Source organism: Protomyctophum bolini (genome assembly GCF_963924005.1).
Source record: "Protomyctophum bolini genome assembly, chromosome: 16".
Lineage (NCBI taxonomy): Eukaryota > Metazoa > Chordata > Actinopteri > Myctophiformes > Myctophidae > Protomyctophum > Protomyctophum bolini.
Genome location: NC_137877.1, coordinates 43,316,119 through 43,337,018, shown reverse-complemented (window position 1 = coordinate 43,337,018; position 20,900 = coordinate 43,316,119). Strand labels below are relative to the sequence as shown.

Here is a 20,900-nt window from a genome sequence, read left to right as displayed (position 1 = left end):
GAAATGGGTAAACGCAGTAGGCCTACTGTACAACTGGACTGGTTTGGTACTGATGTTATTAAATGCAGGAATATTCGCCATTAATGAAATTAGGACAGACTGTTAATATTCTTGTAATAGGCTGCCCATTTGATATTTCTATATTGACACTTATTTGACATTGATATATCAGGGTAACACATGCTATGCATCCCATGAATATACTTAAAATGCATTTATAACTATGGCATATGTATAGTGACTCATAGGAATAGACTATGTGACAACCAGGTATAGTCTGGTGACCACCAAAGAGACGGATGACAGCCGGAATGTAGACGGCACCCGGGTGAGCAGTATGGGTTAGTGCCCCAGTCTCTGTCCTCCGTGAGGAGGAAGCCCAACAAACCCGCGGTGAGGCCTCAGAGTCAGCACCACCTTCTCGCTCGGGTGGAGTCTGCATCAAAGTCAAAGTCGTACGATTTGTCACACACGTTACCGCAGTGAAATTTGTTCTCCGCATTTGACCCATCTCTTGGAACGGTGAGGAGCAGTGAGCTGCAGCCGTGCCGCACTCAGGAATAATTTGATTAGTAGATTTGACCCCCCAATCCAACCCTTTGATGCTGAGTGTCAAGCAGGGAGGCATTGGATCCCATCTTTACAGTCTTTAATTTGTTATGACCCGGCCAGGGATCAAACTCCGACCTCCCAGTTTCAGGGCGGACACTCTAACCATTGCCCACCACTCCTGAATGAAGTGTCTGATGCTGGGACTCTGGTGAAACGCACAGGTCCTGGGCCTGGTGAGAGCAGGAGTGGACCTGGTGAGACGTAGGAGGAGGAGTCAACCCACAGAGCCTAATCCTTCCAGCCAGAAGTGTACCTCCCAGCCCTGGCAGAGTAGTTCAGGAGTAGTTCCAATGGATTGTGTGGCCCAGGTTTTTCCCTAATGGGACTGATTGACGGTAGCTACTGGGACGTAAGTTGGGACTTGATCACCCCGGCTGGGTCGCCTGAGTGAGGGGTATGATGTTCGAGAGATGACCTTGGGATACATCACTGAGGATACGTTCCAGGTGCATCCATGCAATGTTTTACTAATAACCTAATAATAACTAATACCTATACTCATGCTTCATGAGTCGGTATTTATTACTCATGCTTTATTACTTGCCTATGACTTATATACTTTAAGTAGAGCATCTACTCTGTAACGATGGAAGTTGGAGATCCATGCCCCACCTGGCTATGCAATACCCGGTACCAGTGTCAGAGTACCCGTTCACCCACTGTGTCCCTTTTATGCCCAGATATGAAGATTTCTGTATCTGTCTCTGTCCCTTCATTCTATGGAGTTTTGTGTCAAGGCATGCCCAAATATGAACTGAAGTGATGTCAACAGTCAGAACAGGCCTGCAGCTCCATATATGGAGATATAGGGGTGCAGGTATAGAGCCCGGGCAGAGGCTTTTGGGCTGGTTCTGGACAATCATGCATCTCTGTCTCTCTCTCTCTGTCTCTCTCTGTCTCTCTCACTCAAGGCCAAGCACTGCACTCCCTGTGGTGGTGTGGAACGTGTGTGTCGAATTTGAAGTCGGTGTGGATGGTTGGAGTTATGTTAATTCCAGACATAAACATGTACAGAGAAGGCACATTTATAGATAGATTATAATTGGGTAATTGGACTCATTGTTGTCACTGCTCTAATGCATTGATGTGATAAGTCACTACAAGGCTCATTGAGTGCATTATAAGCAAAACAAAAAATGTTTTCAGGCAAGAACTGTCGGGCAATAACTTATTTACTGTACTTCAGTCACACCCGTGTGAAGTGAGTGCTGCAACTCCGTGTGGGGGTTCCAGGAACACACCCAGGGTGCCAACCCAGTTCCGGCGAGCCACCCCGCGTCCGAAACGGTTGAGAAATGACAGTTACCGTGTGGCAGTCCCTCTACTGTACTGTACAGTACTGTCACTGTACTGGTACACCCGAAATCATCATATATAATACAGTTAATATGTGCGTGTGTGTTAGGTTGCACACAGGTGGTGAAAAACAACCATGATGTTGTTGTGCCAGCCACCCATATCTCCGTAAGGGAGTGGTTGCACCATTAAAAAATGAACCCTTATGATTTATAACTACAATGCCTGTATAGTCTCCAGCAACATGTGATGTTCCATGTCATTAACTGCTTTATAAGTGTAATTAGTGTTATAAACAGATTATGCCTAGTTCATATACAATTATAGACATCTGATAGACATCTTATAATAATGTAATGTCTGGCATTTTCAAAGGAATGGTCTAGAGCACTTTCAGCATCCACCGAAAACCACCTAAGTATGTCATAATGTTGACACAGGGGGGTGACTAGCCAATAAGCCTGGCAGATGTGTCACAGGAAAAAGGCAAACATACGACAAACATGGTATGAGAATCATAATTTTACTCATGTTTTAAAGGATAGCAGGAACAAAATAGCAAATGGCAAAACAAAAAAAGATTCCTATGTATACATGTATGTAATCTGGCACCACTGCTGTATCATTACATAATTTGCTGGGGCGGTGCATACGCATCAAAATATGCTGGGACGGTCCATACGCAGCAAAAGTGGCACAAATTAACCACAGTATACTGCTAATCAACTTACAAATTACATATGGGCATTTCCTTTAATCCACCGGACACATATACAACATATACGTCACCATCGAAGGCATTGGGTCGTTTAATCCACAGCTTTATTACGTCATTGAGAGCTAGTTATACCAGTTATACCCCGACGTCATATGCTGGGACGGTGCATACCCATCAAAAGTGGCGCAAAGTAACCACAGTATACAGCTAATCAACTTACAAATTACATTATACATATACACAGAGGCATTTAGTATTAATATCACTATAGCCCAAGATTAAGTAAATTGAAAGCAATTGACAATTTAAAATAAATAATTATACTGTATACGTGGTAACATATTTTATATAACTTTTTTTTCCATCAGATAGATGATTTATATTTATTTGAGAAACTATGTAACGAAAAGGCCTTGTGCACTCCTACAAGGACAGGTGCGTCGGAGCCGGCAACCAAATGCGAATCATACTACTCTATAAGTGAAAGACAGTGTGCGGGACCCTTTTCTTCTCTTTGAGAAACTAAAGAGGGATCCAGAATAATTCTAAATCGTTAAAACTGTATTTCTTCTATAGATAGAAACTTGTACCATACTTCATAATACTACTTTTTTACATACATAAAGTAGGTAGGAAGCAAATAGCTTAACCTAATAATTCAACATTTCAAACGTTCCTTCACATAGCCGTCACGTACCCGTGAGAGATATAGGGGTGCAAGTACAGAGCCCGGGCAGAGGCTTTTGGGCTGGTTCTGGACAATGATCTCTGTCTCTCTCGCTGTCCTTTCCTTTAATCCACCCGACACTGATCGACATATACGTCACCATCGAAAGCCGTCACTCATGCTTATGAGTAATGACTATATTGTCCTTGATATAGCAGTGGTGTCATAGGTTGGTAGAGATTCTCCATTGTCTAATCGTCATCGTCCTCATCCTCATCTGAGCTGTGTTCTTGCCAGTGTGTTTCATCCTCCATCGCCACCTCCTGTTCCAACAACATTGGACTTGGCCCAAGAATGGCCTTGTATGCTCTCGCTGCAGTCTGCTGTTGTAGTTTATGGTCCTCAAACCTTCGCTTCAGCAGACAGATGAGGCCCTGGGAACCCTCCTCTGTCAATCCATTTGGAAAATCTAGAATGTATGAGAGTGGAATAAAGTTCACACTTAACTTTTTCGGTAACACTATATTAAGGTCGCCTTTATAATGTTATAAGTTATAATGTGCTTTATACTTCCACTGAGCATAATAATGCATTAAGACCAGCACTTATGTTATAAACGTGGTTATATGTTGTTATACATGATTATAAGTGTTATAATGCCCTATAAGCACATTATAACGCATTATAAAGACGACGTTAATATAAAGTCTTCTTTTCTGACAGTAGAGATCTCAAATACATAGCAACAAATAAAACAGATAGATTAGTTACAAAATACTAACATGATAGCAGTCACCTGAAATTTTTCACTTACCTCTTGTCTGTGCAGCTCATTGAAATGGTGTCCATCTGTGTCTGGACCTTTGACTGAGAGTCCTTGAGGAAAGCAAGGTGCTGCATCATCTCCTTTGTAATGATGTGCTTTTCCTCTGCCAGCCGCGAAAGAAGCATGCGTTGGTCAAAGAGCTGCTTCTTGGTCAGGATATCAACACCATCTGTGAAGGAATGACAACATGATTAGTCGTGGGTTTTTTAGAGGTGAAATGGAGCAAGAGACATTGGCATCCAAAAACATACAGCTGTGAGTGCATGTGAGTCAGTGTTGTTATGGTAAATGGTGAATTTATATAGCGCTTTTATCCAAGGCGCTTTACATAGATTGTGCATTACATTCACATTCACCCATTCACCCATTCACCCACACATGCATACACCGATGGCAGCGGAAAGCATGCAAGGCACCAACCAGCACATCAGGAGCAATGAGGCTTGGCGTGTAGACAGACAGACCACACACACACACACACACACACACACACACACACACACACACACACACACACACCTTAATGTATTAGTTTAGATACCTGCGTTCTGTTCCTGCCAAGGCCATATGCTCTGGGAAGCTTTGTTGGACAGCTTCTGCACAACAGAGCTTATGTCCACAGGGCTTGCGTCAGCGTGTTGGTTGTATCTCTCGAGCTCTTCCAACAACCTTTTTTTCTCCTGGCCAATTTTCTGGCTGATCTTATGGCGCCTTTTATTGCGATCTATAAAAGAGTAGTATTACAAAAAAAAGCTGTGATGGGGCTCTGTCAAAGGAATTAATTAATTAATGTTTAATGTATTTATTTATTATTTAAATTTGACAGGGCAATGTAGGTTTCAAATAGTTTTAAATTATCTAAATTAAATTAAATTATCAAACAAGATACGCTTCATAACATTGCCCTAAACCATAATGCAAAACTAGGGGGGATGCCCCCCTCAAACAGCTGGCCCAGGGACTCTGCCAGTCGGATAACCACATAGAAAACAAAAAGAAAGCTACCTGACATACTGGAAAGAGACACCCAAACCCAAAGCAAATGTAGTTCTATCTAGCAATAAAACCAAACGAGAACCAAAACTAGGTACAGACTCAGCGAACACAGTATTGCAATACAGAAAGGCCACCAGAGACAGGCCCCGCTTTCAAGCCAAGAAAATGTGTTGGAAACAGCTACACATTTGATTCTAATCACCTACCAAGACATCAGAGCACATACTTCACAGATTACACTCACCCAACATGAGTTTGAAAAAATGACCAATGACAAAAAAAAATCCCTAACCTACTAGGATATATACAACACCATCCGAACAAAGCAAGATTTGTGAACTGTTGCGATAAAAGGCGGCTTGCGAATGGAATACAACCACCCCAAGGACCACAAACCATTGATTGACCTACTGCAATTATAAACAGAGCTGCTACCTTTAAACCAATATTAAATATATTTTTTGTATACTATGCTACCATTTCTTCCAAAGCAACTGCAAAGGACTGATGCTATTTATTTCAAAAAGCTTTATATACCCTGTATATATTATGTATATAACGACACAATGTGACATAGCTCTGTTTACACAACACGTGTTGTCATTTTCAGCTGACAAAGAAATTCTTCAGTAGACACAGTCTGTTACGAGCCACTGTCTTAACAAACAAACACAATCAAGCAAGTATGCAGCTGAATCATTTTAGCTTAAACTATAGGTACTATACATACCATTATCTCTGTAAATGTAGTGCTTCTTTTGGCAGATGCTCACAAAAAGTGCTTCAATGGAGAGCTGCAAAGCATGGACATTCACAGCACTGGCCGCTGCACTTCCTAAGAAAGAATAAATTATCACACACATTGTTTTAGTTTTTTCCTGTTTACTGACAGACTTATTACTTAGTTTTTGTTTTCTTTGTCTGTCATCTATATTATTTGTAGTTGGTAAGGGTAGGCAAATTAAGCTAATTAGCTTCAGCATACACCTTTTTTGGTCATAGCAATGTATCTATATTTATATACCGTTATTACCAAAATGAAACATTGAAAGTGAAGTGAAAAAGTGATTTACTGACAGTACCCATCCCTGCACCATAACTATTGTATTGTATTGTATACTTTATTAGTCTCCCGAGGAAGAAATTTGTCTTAGACAAAGGGCCCGCATGCAAGCGTAACCCTAGTCCATGTCGCCGCAGTGCAGCGCCAAATACATCTTTCTTGCATCATAGAAAAAAAAGAAAGAAAGAGAGAATGGGGGATGGGGGGGGGGGGGAGCAGATGGAGGGGGGGGGGGATGAAGACATCATAACACATACAGTTGCATTGTGTAGGCACGGAAGCTTGGGTGGGGGGTTTGTTTAGGGTCGGGGGCTTGGGCCAGGCACAAAAAAGCTCTCTTCCTACGCAAGCCATCGAAGGGATGGGCTGCGCGGGGGGAGGAAAAAAAAGATACCTAGCTGCCGGGGGGGGGGGGGGGGGGGGGTAGAAGGCGGTTGTGTGTAAGACATGTGTGTCCATGAGAACAGTTCGGTGGAAAGTTCATTTCCCATGTGTTTGTGTAAGTGTGTGTTCCTGGCATATCTCCCCAAGGTCATGTCACGTTGCCTCAAAGTCCTGCGTTATCATGGCGAGTTCAGTGGAAACGAACACGGCCCATAGTCTGAAGACACAACAACAGGTGTCAGGGAGGGTGGAGGTTGAGGTGGGGGGGGGGGGGCAGAGGATCCTTTCTTCGCTGTCTCTTCTTGTGGAGATTGTCAATTGGGGGGGGAATCCAGATTCATGTTTAGAGCGAGGTATAGCAATATGGCTATTTCACCTCTATGTCCGTTATGGCTCTCTGTCCGTCATGGCTCTCGGGCGCTGACCTGTTCCAAGATCGTGTCCATCTTCTGATGCATCTGCAGGGCTGGCCTGTTCCAAGATCGTGTCCATCTTCTGATGCATCTCCCCAAGTGCCCTGCCCAGCTCGGCCATGGCAGGCACAGCATAGGGGCTCCGTTCAGCGTTGCCATTTTCCAATTCTTCGGTACACAAGACCAATGCACAGCCCAATCAGCAGAAATCCTGTAACCATAATCCAAATAGATGCCTCTTCTACGCTGATAGTCGGGGGAAGATCCATCAGGGTATTGAGCGGGCTCTCCAGAACCCAATTTACATGAAAAAAAATGTTGTCCATCACGTACAGAGACCAGCACACTAATTCCATGATTAATTCCATGTTTTGATAGTTTCAGGGTTTTCGAAGAGACAGTGTAGAATAGACACTCTGAGCAGGGAGTACAGACAGGGAGGGAGAGAGGGAAAAAAAAAAAGCGTCCGCCCTCTTCAAGAGCAAGATAGAAGTCACAAAACATATAGGCTACAGCTACAGTATATGCATTACAGCCAAAGAGTCCGACAGTGTTTGTGTAAAAGATTCTTCCTTACCGGTCTTGGCCCACTGCTTGACATCAAGAACCCACTGTTGAAGCATATCATCGCTACAATGGAACTGCTCCTGCAACTTTGTCAAGTTCTCAGCTACCTCCAAAGTCTTCTCTAGTGTCTGCAAAATTGCAATACAGAACCATGTCATAGTATTTGAAGTTTCACATGTAGCTGCTTGAAATAGTTATCCCCTTTTCCTCAACATACCTTTTTGTATCTCGAAGACAAAGCAATGTGTAGGCCATTCTCTTTGCGGAGATTCCAACCCATTGCGTGCACAGTAAGCATGTCAGTTCTTACTGTAAAGAACACAAATGCAAATAAGAATGTGTTGAAAATGTTTTATGTGTAACTTTGCAGGGTAGCATGGGGTTAAATAAGCTTACAGACCTGACTTTGTCATGTATTTAGTGGTCAGAGCACATCGGGAGAGAAAACTGTTGACTTGCTCTACTTCTTCTCCCAATGTTGTTCCGATACCTTCCTGGTTCCTTGCATTCCACTGGATCAACAGGAAGTATGGAATTGTTTAACAGTGTGGAAGCTAGCATGATCACAATTGATGCATATCCTGAGGTCACTTGGTTTGTGTGGCTAATGGTCATTTCTTTTGAGAATTTAAATGAGTAATTTAACTTAAGTCATAAACAAAAATGTAAGAAGCATCACCTCGCACTTGGTATTGTGTGCTTTCGCATGCATCACTGACAAGCAATGTTTCTGTTGCTGAAGGGGTTGAAGATGACTCAGGTTCTCCGACACCTTCTCCAAGTATGGCACATATCGGCAGGTCACATCCATGGCCAAATATGTAGCACTCTGGAACTCTTTTTGGAGGAACATTAGATATGCAAAGATTTCCCCTCTATACATATTGAGAGCTTTTTTGGGGGGGAAATTAATATTAGAGAGCATAGTACAATGAAGGGCCTGTAATCATCTACATTTTTTAAATTTGAACTCATCAGGATTACTAATACCAACCTTTGAGAAGGAAGCCATGCCTACAAACAGCAATTTCAACACCTTCTTCATCCAACTTGTTGGCCTGTTTGGATGACTCTCGAGCAGCTCTCCAATGTGAATCTCCACACATGGCTTTCCCTGCAGTCTACCAAAGTACATATTTGGAAGATATTAGGAGTTGATTAAAGACAATAGATAGCAGGGCTATCTACAAAACTATTACAGTCATTACTCTTTATTGGCTGTTAAAAACTTACACTTTTTACAACTCCTCTGACCTCCTCAACAAAAGTGGACACGTCAGAGTCTTTTGCTAAGAAAAGTCCATCAAAGAACCCAGGATCTTGACTCCTAAAACAATAGAGTGAGTGAGTGAGTCAGTGACACACACACACACACACACACACACACACACACACACACACACACACAATATAATGTTAATAAGAAGGAAGGTCAACACTCACTGATTTGCTTTCTGGAACCTGTAAAGTTTTCTGTTCCCATCAACAGAAACAGCCACCATTTCAGGGCTACAGGCCGGACAGACAAACAGTTCCTTTCCCAGAAGCCGGTTCTCTACAGAGTTGCAGTATGTGTACTGCAGAAAGCTCCTCTGAAAAGAGTCTGCGTTCACCTTTCCAGTCTGAAAGAAATACATAATATAATGGAAAAAAAAATCTGTACAACTGTCCAACGACATTATCAAACTAATTACTCACTCTTCCAAAATGCACTGTTCTCTGGTCTAACAGGGTTGTGAAAGCTTGTCTCGACATTCCTGGAGCTGTAGTCTTCATAGCTTCAAAGGAATGGAAGATGTCTTTGTGGAACAGGGTCTGTCCTTGCATTGTTGTAGGCCAGTAGCCACTTCTTATAAAGTCCCTGACCTCTGGAGACCACTGCTTACTGCACTGGTTGCATGATAACACCGGAACGCGAAGATCATAACGGCCTGAGAGTACATGAGACAAAAGTAACAGGGGGCACGAAAGTTATGTTGTCCTTTAAACACATACCTATCCATATCGCATGTGTGTGTGTGTGTGTGTGTGTGTGTGTGTGTGTGTGTATCTAGATTGATAGACATAAATTCCTACCATTTATGCAAACCAGTATGATGGGTCTACCGACAGATACTGCAACATTAAATGTGTCGCAGGTGCATATATTTGCCGGATAGGCGGTTGGCAGCAAACAGTCTGAAAAGACAAGGGGACAATCTGGATGAAATGTTTGGTTTGAATGAAGGTACATGTATAACACATTTTAATAGGAGACAATGTTGTATGTTAATTGAAAAGAGACACAAACCTTGTTCACAAATGGTGTATTTACCATCGATGAGTTTCACTGACTCCGTTGGGGGAATGTATTTATAATACCCGAACATTGTGGTTTGCCTATTGTGTAGAATGTGATGTTCATGAACCAAACGGTCACATTCCACACAAAACCACTCTGACGGCATACAGTCCCCACAACGGATGACTGCTTCTCTCAAACGACAGTGTTGACACACCATCTTCACAATCGTCTCCGCAGACAGCAAGTTGTCGACATTGTGTTCTCTTGCTTGTTGCCAAGAGAAGTGCGCATCTTTCTGCCTTTGGGTCCAATTGGGCTGTTCTACACCATGATCCTGCACATCAACGCATGCCGAGTCCTGTATCAGCTCCTCGAGCCTCTGCAAATTAAAATCTTTGGAAGAGAAATGGAAATACAAACATACCTTAATTTGCAACACTACTGCCACAGCTTTCTTTTGAGGAGTGTATTTTAAGTAGTTTTTATACTTACCAGGTTCTTGGTAGCCAAGACATGGAGGTGAGACAGATTTACTGACAGAGGCAGTGGATGTAGATGTAACTATTTGGAAGTAAAAATAGCAAAAACCACATTAGACCAAATAATTTCAAACTCTTAGGCACTAGGCAGTATAAATATCACAACAATAACACTATCAAACGATTACCCTACACCTAATCAATGACCACTCTCTATGAATGAAGTCCTTGCCATACGTTTTGAGATGGAGACTAACCATTAGTTGAAGCCCTTTTCCTTCGTCTCTTTCCTGTGGGAAGAGGAACCCCATTTGCGTCTCTCTTCAACCAGATCACTTTAGGGCATGAGACTTCAGGTTTCTTTGTCACTGGTGGTTTCTTTGTCACTGGCAGTTTCTTCTAGATGGACACACGTCATGAAATATAGAGAAATAGGCATCAACTAACAGAAGTTAAATTAATTACACATTGATGTACAAGAATGTAACTTACTTGTGCCTTCATTAATGCTTGCGAGACCAGAGCAAGACCTTCCAATCTGGCCTTATTAGACACCGAGTCTGACTTTATGTGTGTTGACATTGTACTGAAACAATAAAAAAAGTGTAAGTTGTTAGTTATTAGTAAACGGTTGGACCCTGTTAGAATGGAAACAAGTGTAATGCTTTATCATGGTGATATCTTCCACATTAACACTTAGACTGCTACAGGTTCTAGCGAACTGAGGATTACTGGTGCTAAGGGGTTAACATGGGCTTTTTGAACTTTTTGGGGGGCCCACAGCGAGGGGCCTCTTATAGCGAGAATCACACCGCATAAATCAAAAGAAAGCCCAACTTGTCCACTAATTTAAAAAAAATTATGATTCTACCATCTTCCATTCTGGAGATATTGACCTTTTTCTAACACCTGCTTTTGCCTGCACGCTGCTCGTGAAAAAAAACAACAGAGATATGGAGGCTTGAAGTTGACAGACATTGACAGACAGATATAAAAAGATATCATATACATACTATACACTGAATGAAAGCCCTGAATGTCTACTTTTAGGAGGAAAACAAATACACGTTGATCCCATGTACAGTTTGTCACTAATTGGCTATTGAATGAGAACTTTAGAGAAGGCATGGACCCGAATAACTATTATTCACAAAATAAGGCCTATAGCGACATGTACATACTATATACCGTATGAAACAGTAGACTCTCTGCTTTCATAAGAAAAATACCACCCAGAAAAATCACACCCCTGTGAAGTGAGCAGTGCAATTGCACTGCTCACTTCACAGGGGTGTGATTTTTATTATTATTACAGTATTAGTATTTTTCTTATGAAAGCAGAGAGTCTACTGTTTCATACGGTATATAGTATGTACATGTCGCTATAGGCCTTATTTTGTGAATAATAGTTCTTCAGGCCCATGCCATCTCTAAAGTTCTCTCTGAAAAAGATAATTTTAGAGAAAGCATGGACCTAACAACTAAATATTCACAAAATAAGGCCTATAGCGACATGTACATACTATATACCGTATGAAACAGAATACTCTCTGCTTTCATAAGAAAAATACTAATACTGTAATAATAATAGAAATCACACCCCAGTGAAGTGAGCAGTGCAATGTTGCACTGCTCCCTTCACAACATTGCACTGCTCACTTCACAGGGGTGTGATTTTTATTATTACTAGTAAGACGCGCGAACGCGGAAAGCGAACGCAGATCGTAAATTGCAATAACAATTAGAATAAATTACAGACATGATCTGCAGGGTGTCATAGTTAGTGCTTGGACCACGCCAGCTCCATATATGGTCACAAAAGACGCCATCACACTCATGTCACCATGACTCAGCCATAACCATATAAGGAGTCCCCAAAGCAGGACCACGCCATCACACTCATGTCACCATGACTCACAAATCACTCAGCTCCATATATGGGCACAAAAGGGCCAGGTCCACATATACAGTAAGCGGGACAGACAGACACACACACACACACACACACACACACACACACACACACAGACAGACAGACAGACGTGATCTGCTAGGTCTCATAGTAAGTGCTCATTGCATTCGCAATTACAGTATTAGTTTTTTTCTTATGAAAGCAGAGAGTCTTGATGCACATATCTGATCATAAAACGGACTTGGAAACTTTCTTCTGCCTGCATCGTGGTCAGTCTCTCTCCTAAGTTGTTAGAAAATATAAATCAGCCTCAATCGTAGCCCCATATGTGCCCTCTCCCTATGCTCATTCTGTGATTCGAGCTACAATCGCAGTAACAGGGGGGCGGGGGGGGCAACTAGGCTTTGAGGAAATGATCTTGCATAATCAACATTATTGTCGATTGTCGTGTGCCGCTCCAAACATGTCCAGACATACCACTAACCTCATCGATCCAGTCTCGCGTATCTATAAGGTGAGACGCGAGACTGGATCGGATTATGTCTGGACATGTTTGGAAAAAAACCCAACGACGATCGTGGATGGATGCGGCAGAAGCAGCACGTCAACGTGTTTGGAAAAAAAAAAAAACAAGAAAGGGGGATGGATGGTTGGATGCGAGCAAAGCAGAAGCAGCACGTCAACGTGTTTGGAAAAAAAAAACAACGAGAAAGGGGGATGGATGGTTGGATGCGGCAGCAGCAGAAGCAGCACGTCAACGTGTTTGGAAAAAAAAAACAACGAGAAAGGGGGATGGATGGTTGGATGCGAGCAAAGCAGCAGCAGCAGTACGTCAACAATTATAGGGAAAATAGCTTTATTCACCACGGCCTCCGCAGTTTAGGATGAGACGTGTGTATTCGTTATACATTACAAACGGGTCAATGACGTCCCAGACGTCTTCATTGCGGTCTTATCACTGAAATTATAATGAATGCAACGGTTACAATCACAGCCGATAGATAGTGTCTGCTGGCGAAGACGCTATGGCTTGCGATCAGCGACCAACGTATCATGGCGGTCCCTCGATAATGATGTGCAATCTGTCCATGACTAACTCCATGTGTCTGGCAAACGTTATGAAATCAAATGCCGATCGTTGCAGGTTTATATACGGGCAGAGAGAGAGCAAATCGCGTTGTATCTTTTTCCGAGAATGAGAGTGCAAGGCAAGCCTTGCAGTTGAAAGCAGTGGGGAGTGGGGGGGGAACTGCCAATGCGATCCAAGAGGAAGAGACCCCCCCCCCCACAATTCTCCCTCGGGAGAAACCATGTAGAAACAGGAGGGGAGGGGGAATCGAGTGTATTCACACACACAAGAGCATTGTCCCATCCATTTTAGACCCCCTGACATCTGCGTTGGTCTATGCCGCAGCCCCCATTACGTCGTAATGGGGGCTGCCTCCTCGCATAGACCAACCAATAGGCGGTGCCAGACGCTTCTCAGACCAACACCTCTTTTAGAGCCGATCGGTGTTACATTATGAGTTGTCCGGGCGCAAATATAGTTGAACTATAGTAATCAATAAAAAAACGTTTTTTGGACCATAAAACGTATAAAAACGTTATGCGCTTATCACGGGTGGGTATAATAAAGCGTATAAAAACGCTTTCAGCATTCTAAGTGTTAACAGTTTTTGTATATGGACCTGTGGAATAACTATAAATCAATCAGGCGTCAATCAGTAGGACATCCTACACCTACCTATGTGGATGTAGGGTGTAGCTACAAAAAACACAAAACAGCTAAGTAGACTGGACTCTGGAGACACCAATGGAGGGCTTGTCTAAGAATGACAGAGAGAGAGAGTTTGAGAGATTAAGTATTTGGTTTAGTACTCTTCCACAGTGCGGGGCAATATGCCAACTACACTGTATTCCTAACTACACCCTGCTGGAATCATAGATACTTAATCTTAATCAAGGTTCTGGATATAATAACTAAAAACATTTCTTACAATTACAATTTACAATTTAGGCATTTAGCAGACGCTCTTAATCCAGAGCGACTTACATTAAGCAAGAACAAAAAGCATGGGAATACATCACATAAAGACATTTGTCATGAAACATGCGTAGCTAAGACAGTGGAATATCTATAATGAAACTATACATATAAGCTATACATCTATACTACTATGCTACACATATGTACTATGACGTGCTATGACTACATACAATGCACTTATGCTGTCTACATAACATGCTATAAGTCTGTATCAAATGCTATCTAAGTCTACAGAATTGCTATCTAAGGGGGTGGGGTAAGTGCTATGGGCCATGATGGAGTCTGAAAAGGTGGGTTTTCAGACTACGGCGGAAGATTGGGAGTGATGCTGCAGTTCTGACTGCAATGGGAAGTGCATTCCACAGTTTTGGAGCCAGAAGGGAGAAGAGTTTGGGACGTGTGGAGCGTTGTCCCGGCGTTTTTAGTGAGGGTACTTCCAGCTTCCCTGCGTTGGCTGATCTGAGTGAGCGGGAGGGTTTGTAGGGTTCGATCATACTTGCAAGATATGGGGGAGCCATACCTTTGGTTGCTTTGAATGCCAGCATCAGAGTTTTGTATTCTGTGCGGGCAGCGACCGGGAGCCAGTGGAGGGAGCGAAGCAGGGGGGAGACATGTGAGAATTTTGGCTGGTTGAAGAGGTAGGAAGAGAACCACTTTAGTGCCGTTCCACCGATGCCTAGATCCGCTAGGGTGTCTAGGAGCAGCTGGTGGTTCACTGTGTCAAATGCTGCCGATAGGTCTAGGAGGATCAGTACTGCAGAGTGGGAAGCAGCTTGGGCAGCATGTAGTGCTTCTGTGACTGCCAGCAGGGCAGTTTCTGTGGAGTGGGCCTTCTTAAATCCGGACTGGTTGGGATCCAGCAGGTTGTGCTGTGAGAGATGGAGAGAGAGCTGGTTGGAGACAACACGTTCAATGGTTTTAGAAATAAATGAAAGGAGTGATACCGGTCTGTAGTTCTTGACATCTGAGGGGTCAAGAGTTGGTTTCTTGAGGAGTGGTGTTACTCTGGCTGACTTGAGGGCAGAGGGGACGTAGCCTGAGGTTACTGAGGTGTTGATGATGGAGGTGATGAAGGGGAGCAGATCAGGTGCGATGGTCTGGAAGATTGGAGACGGGACAGGGTCAAGAGGACAGGTGGTAGGTCTAGAGGATGTCACTAGTTGTAGAACCTCGTCTGGGGAAAGAGGAGAGAAGGAGGACATGCATGGTATGTTGGGGTTAGTGTTGGTTGAGTCAGATGCCACTTTATGTGGGAGGGGAGGAAAGGAGCTGCTGATATCATCAACCTTCTTCTCGAAGTAGTTGACAAAAACCTCAGCAGTGAGGGATGCAGGTTGAGTGGGGGGAGGGGGTTTAAGGAGGGAGGAGAAAGTGGAGAAGAGCTTCCTGGGGTTAGAAGTACAGGATTGGATTTTGGTGTGGTAGAAAGAGGTTTTAGCAGTGGTTAGTGAGAGGGCGAAGGCAGAGAGGAGTGAGTGAAAGTGGGAAAGGTCATCTGGTAGCTTTGTCTTGTGCCACTTTCTTTCGGCTGCCCTTAGAGGTGTTCGTTCAGATCTGAGAGTTTCAGATAGCCAGGGAGCCGGTGGACATGAGCGAGCTGGCCTGGATGAGAGCGGGCAGTGTTGGTCGAATGCAGATGAGATAGAGGAGAGGAAGGATGAGGTTGCAGTGTCAGGTGAGAGGGAGAGGAAGGACTCCAGGGAGGGTAGAGAGGAGAGAATAGAGGATGAGAGGGAGGAGGGGTTTAGGGACTTGAGATTGCGTCGGGAGGTGACGTTCGGAGGGTTAACAGGTTTAGGCGGGAGGGTGGAGAGAGAGAGGGAGAAGGTTATGAAGTGGTGGTCAGACCTAATTAAGGGGGTAACAGAGAGTGTGGAGGGAGAGCAGGCTCTGGAGAACACAAGGTCCAAAACATTACCAGCCTTGTGAGTGGGAGGGGAGGGAGATAGGGAGAGGTCAAATGAGGCCAGAAGGGATGTAACAGGAAGATACTTCTCTGCGGTAGGAAGGTTGAAGTCACCCAGTAGAATCAGAGGGGTGCCATCTTCCGGAAACGAGCTCATCAGAGAGTCTAGTTCTTCCAGGAAGTTCCCGAGAGTTCCTGGAGGGCGGTAGAGCACAATGAGGATGAGGGGGGCTGGCTGTGATATTGAGATAGCATGAAATTCACATGTGGACAGAGAAAGGTGAGAGAGATTTAAGACACGGAAATTCCATTTGGGGGATGTTAGTAGTCCTGTACCACCCCCTGTACCTGTTTGGCGAGGGGTGTGGGTGAACTTGTGTGAAACAGAGAGGGCGGCGGGAGTTGCAGTGTTATCTGGGGTGATCCAGGTTTCAGTCAGAGCAAGGAAATGCAGAGACTTGAGGGAGGCGTGGCCTGAAATGAATTCAGGCATATTCTTTTTGGTAGCTGCGTGGCAGTTCCATAGGCCTCCATCCACCACAATGTGGTGACTGGGTGAACGAGCTGGATAGATGAGATTTGAGGGATCTCTGTGACTGGAGAGGTAGTGTCTAGGGCGACATGAGGAGGACAGTATAGGGACGGTGGGAAAGCACATTCTAAACAGGTATAAGGATAATAATAATAATAATAATAATAATAATAAAGTACAACTAATAATTATAACATAATAGTAGAAAGTAAGTTGATACAGAACCCCTAGGACGGCCTCCTTCGATGTGTCTGGATGTCCGGGTCTTTGGATTGGACGCTAGGCTATATTTAGTCAGCCTGTGTGATTTTTCAAAAATAAAGAAAGGAAATGGATAGAAAAGTTCAGAGTGTATGTGCTCACTTACTGTGTACCAGAGTGCAGGTTAACAAGCAGCAAGTGCAGAGTCAGACCGTTAGTCAGAGAGTCTGTGAAAGTGGGGCCTATATATAGGCCTGAAAGAGATTTTCTACAAAAGTAGGTGGAGCTAATAGTTCAAATGAGCTGCTGTTGATGGCTCAGTTGATAGCAATTAGTCCTAATGATCTCTTAGTTCAGTTTCAGAGATACAGTCTGATTAGTGTGCTAACTAAAACACAGACAGAAGACAAAACAGATAGTACAAAAACAAAGAAAGGAAATGGATAGAAAAGTTCAGAGTGTATGTGCTCACTTACTGTGTACCAGAGTGCAGGTTAACAAGCAGCAAGTGCAGAGTCAGACCGTTAGTCAGAGAGTCTGTGAAAGTGGGGCCTATATATAGGCCTGAAAGAGATTTTCTACAAAAGTAGGTGGAGCTAATAGTTCAAATGAGCTGCTGTTGATTTATATGACTGCTGTTGATTTCTGGTTGGTGCCGGGCCAAAATATAAGTAGTAATATTTTATTTTTATCCCAGTTTTGCAACCCAGTTTTTTCACCCGGTGCCAATTATCCTGGGCGCTACACTTCCTCTGCCAACCTGGGGTGGCAGCGGACTGACCTCATGCCTCCTCCTATGCATGAGGAGTCCAAGCTGCTTCTTTTCACCTGGCAGGGGGGAATTTCCCCGGCCGGACGTAGCACGTGGAAGGAACACGTTATTCCGACTTTCCCCTCCATCAAGCGCCCCGCCTGGCCAGGGGGATGAAGTTTTAGAGACCAGGATTACTGCATGTTTTTGTGAGGGTACCTACCCTAGGGGATACGGGGAGAGCATGCAAACTCCACATAGAAAGGCCCCTTTGCCTCGGGTATGGGCACTGATGACGCGGAGGAGGGAGCACGCCCCCAGCACCCACAGCGTCCCTAGTGGGAATCGAACCCAGGACCTTCTAGCTGTGAGGCGACAGCACTACCGACTGTTCCACCGTGCCCCCAAGTAGTAATATTTTGATTAAATGAAAATGGTGGGCTCTATTGTAAACAAGTATTAAATGCGTTATGGTGTCGTCCACTCACAGTTAACAGTTTTGTCTTGAGTTGTGCTTGAAATATACTGTAATTCTGCAATAGTCCGGCAGCTGTGGTGCACGGGTGGGAAATTTGGTATATAGTATTTTTTTATTGGCCTAAAATATTGTCTATATATACGTATACATTCATGAATCCACTTGTTGACCGGCTGTCGGTATATGTCAAAAATCCCAAACTTTCCTTATGCTTTAAGTAGCATGTGACATGTAAATCTATGGGGTTTTCATGATTCTGAATACATACCAAGCTTTCGTTTTGCACAAAAAATACTCCTTGGGTTATAAAGAGCCATAGCCACTTGCCCAAAATGTGCTGACTTCATCACATTTGTCACGACTGCTATGGTCATGAATGCATGTATAGACAATATTATAGGCCAAAACAAAAAATACTATATAGCCTACCACGTGTCTCACTTTAAACAAAAGAAACCTGTCGGCTGCCAGACTACAAACTGTTAATAAAATATTCAATCAATCAATCAAAAAAGTGGTGTGAACTATAGTCTTGATCACTTTCTGTAAACCTATTGTGAACCTACTGTGTCCATGTTATTGTTAGCTAGCAGCCATATGCTAACCCTAGCTAGGTAGGTCTTTAGTTCTAACTTGTATCTGAACTGAATGCAATAATTATGTCACATGGCCCCGTCATTTAACGTGAGGCAAAAAAAGACACAACAACTAGATCGATATAGACTTTTATACAAAAATATACCTTACCTTTCTAGTGAGCCAACTGCAGGTAAGGTACTACTAGCATAGTACTGTAGTTAATGTAGTGCAGTTACTAGACGCTCAGACCGGAACTAAAACCGGATCCAAAACAAGCGAATGCTTCCGGTTTCCGGACAAAACTAAAAACTTCCATATCACATAATCCGCGTGGATTTCAAATATAAGGTTATTAACCCATGCCCACTGATGTTACAATTATGTACGGTCGATCAACTAATAATAATTATTATTATTATCGTGGTCTGTTACGTGTTGCTCATTTCATATCGACAGCACCTGGAAAAGTGGATTACGTCTGCATCCAAAAAAATTAAGTGCTTACCCCATGGATGTTACAATGCTTTGCGGGCCCGCAGAATTAACCGTATCTTCCGTATTGTTCAATTAAAAAGCATTTTAATCCGATCGATGGCCATTTCTTCCCGTTTCTTTCAACTACGACCCTATCGTTTGGTAGGTGTACTGCATGCTGATACAGTGAACGTTCTTTTAGAAAATTGCGGTCGATCTGATTAAAATGCTTTTTATTAAACAATACGGAAGGAACGGGTACTTCCGGGGGTCCGTCAAATATTGTAACATTTATGGCCTTGGGATAAGCCTAAAGATGAACGTTGAAGTGAAAGTAAGAAGATGAAATGTAGAAGTAAGGGCCAAATATGGAGGAAGTAAACGATGGCTTCATAGCCATGCCCACATATGTATTACAGGCGGAGCCTTAAATGTTATAAAATGATTTACAAAAAGTCAATAACAATTATGTTTATTAAAATACAATACCATACATGTTATAAAATGCACGACAGAAGCGATATCATCTTGGATCATTTCAAAAATAGGTTTCAATGGTATTCATATTAGTATAATAGGAACAGACCTGCGGCGTGGGTCACGTTACATCATCCGGGACACGACTCCATAGGTTTCAATGGTGGGACTTTTAGTATGATAGGAACGGACTGCAGTACCTACTAGTATTCTATGAACGGAACGGCTGTGTACCAGTCCGTTCTATTTCAACGAGTTGCCCTGCGACCAGGTTGCACAATACAACAAGCTCACAACAACTGAGTAGGGGAGAGCCGCCAAGGATGTAACATTTTGCACGTTTCATTTTTTTACTCAGAGATCCGTTTATCTACACATGTAATATTTTCAGGCAACGGACCTACACATGTCAGCTACCATAAACCATTTCAAGTTATTTTTTTTAAACAGGTCGGGAGTTATTAAACCGAACGTGGACGCTGTTTCAGTGTTACATTTGCTGCGCATATCGGATTAATTGTAACGGCATGCATGATAAATGTAACAACGCTAAAAAACACCATTAAACATATCGTTTTCAGCTTAAAGCAATTATATTTCATTGAAGCAACTCCTTAGCATTGTTTTCATACCATGGATGTGATAAGAAAATGTATCAAACATAAGGGAAATATTAAATAGTATCGGGTGTACCAGTTTTTCAGTTCAATGGGGAAATACATTGATTAAACAAACGTTTGATTGATTGAGTTGTACAATGTTATACAACCCTAAACTAATTTTAGAATACACTACACAATACAATACAATTTTAGAACATATAATATTGGCCAATATGTCAAATATGTAAATATTACATATAATGGTATTGAATGGAAGCGGACCATTTGTAACATAATGTTACAAATGGCCCACTTTTGCAAGTTTTCTTTGCCGTTGCTTACAGACCAGAATGAACGTGAATTCCGTCTAAACACGATGCAAACTAATAAAGAACATAAGCATGAAGACATCCATGTGGATTTTTATTCACCAACACCAAAGAAAAAAATTGTAGCACACATATACTCCAGGTGTAAAATTATACGCTTTTTGAAAAAAGTCAGATTTTCGCCAATAACTCCCTGTAGGATAAAGGTAAACACTTCAAACTTCCTGGGCACGTAGAGTACGTTGCTGTACACATACTGACGCGATGGCGTCATGGTGGCGTTGACCAATCAAGAGATAACGTCCAT

General features: G+C 42.9%; 1 long non-coding RNA gene across 1 annotated transcript; it reads right to left on the bottom strand.

Moving 5' to 3' along the window:
* Window positions 1-7,551: 7,551 nt before the first annotated feature.
* On the bottom strand, window positions 7,552-8,061 carry LOC308330299. The gene is made up of 3 exons (XR_013965484.1): window positions 7,943-8,061; window positions 7,760-7,851; window positions 7,552-7,670 (listed from the first exon to the last, which is right to left on the bottom strand). It is a non-coding gene; the product is annotated as an uncharacterized lncRNA (long non-coding RNA).
* Window positions 8,062-20,900: the final 12,839 nt, after the last annotated feature.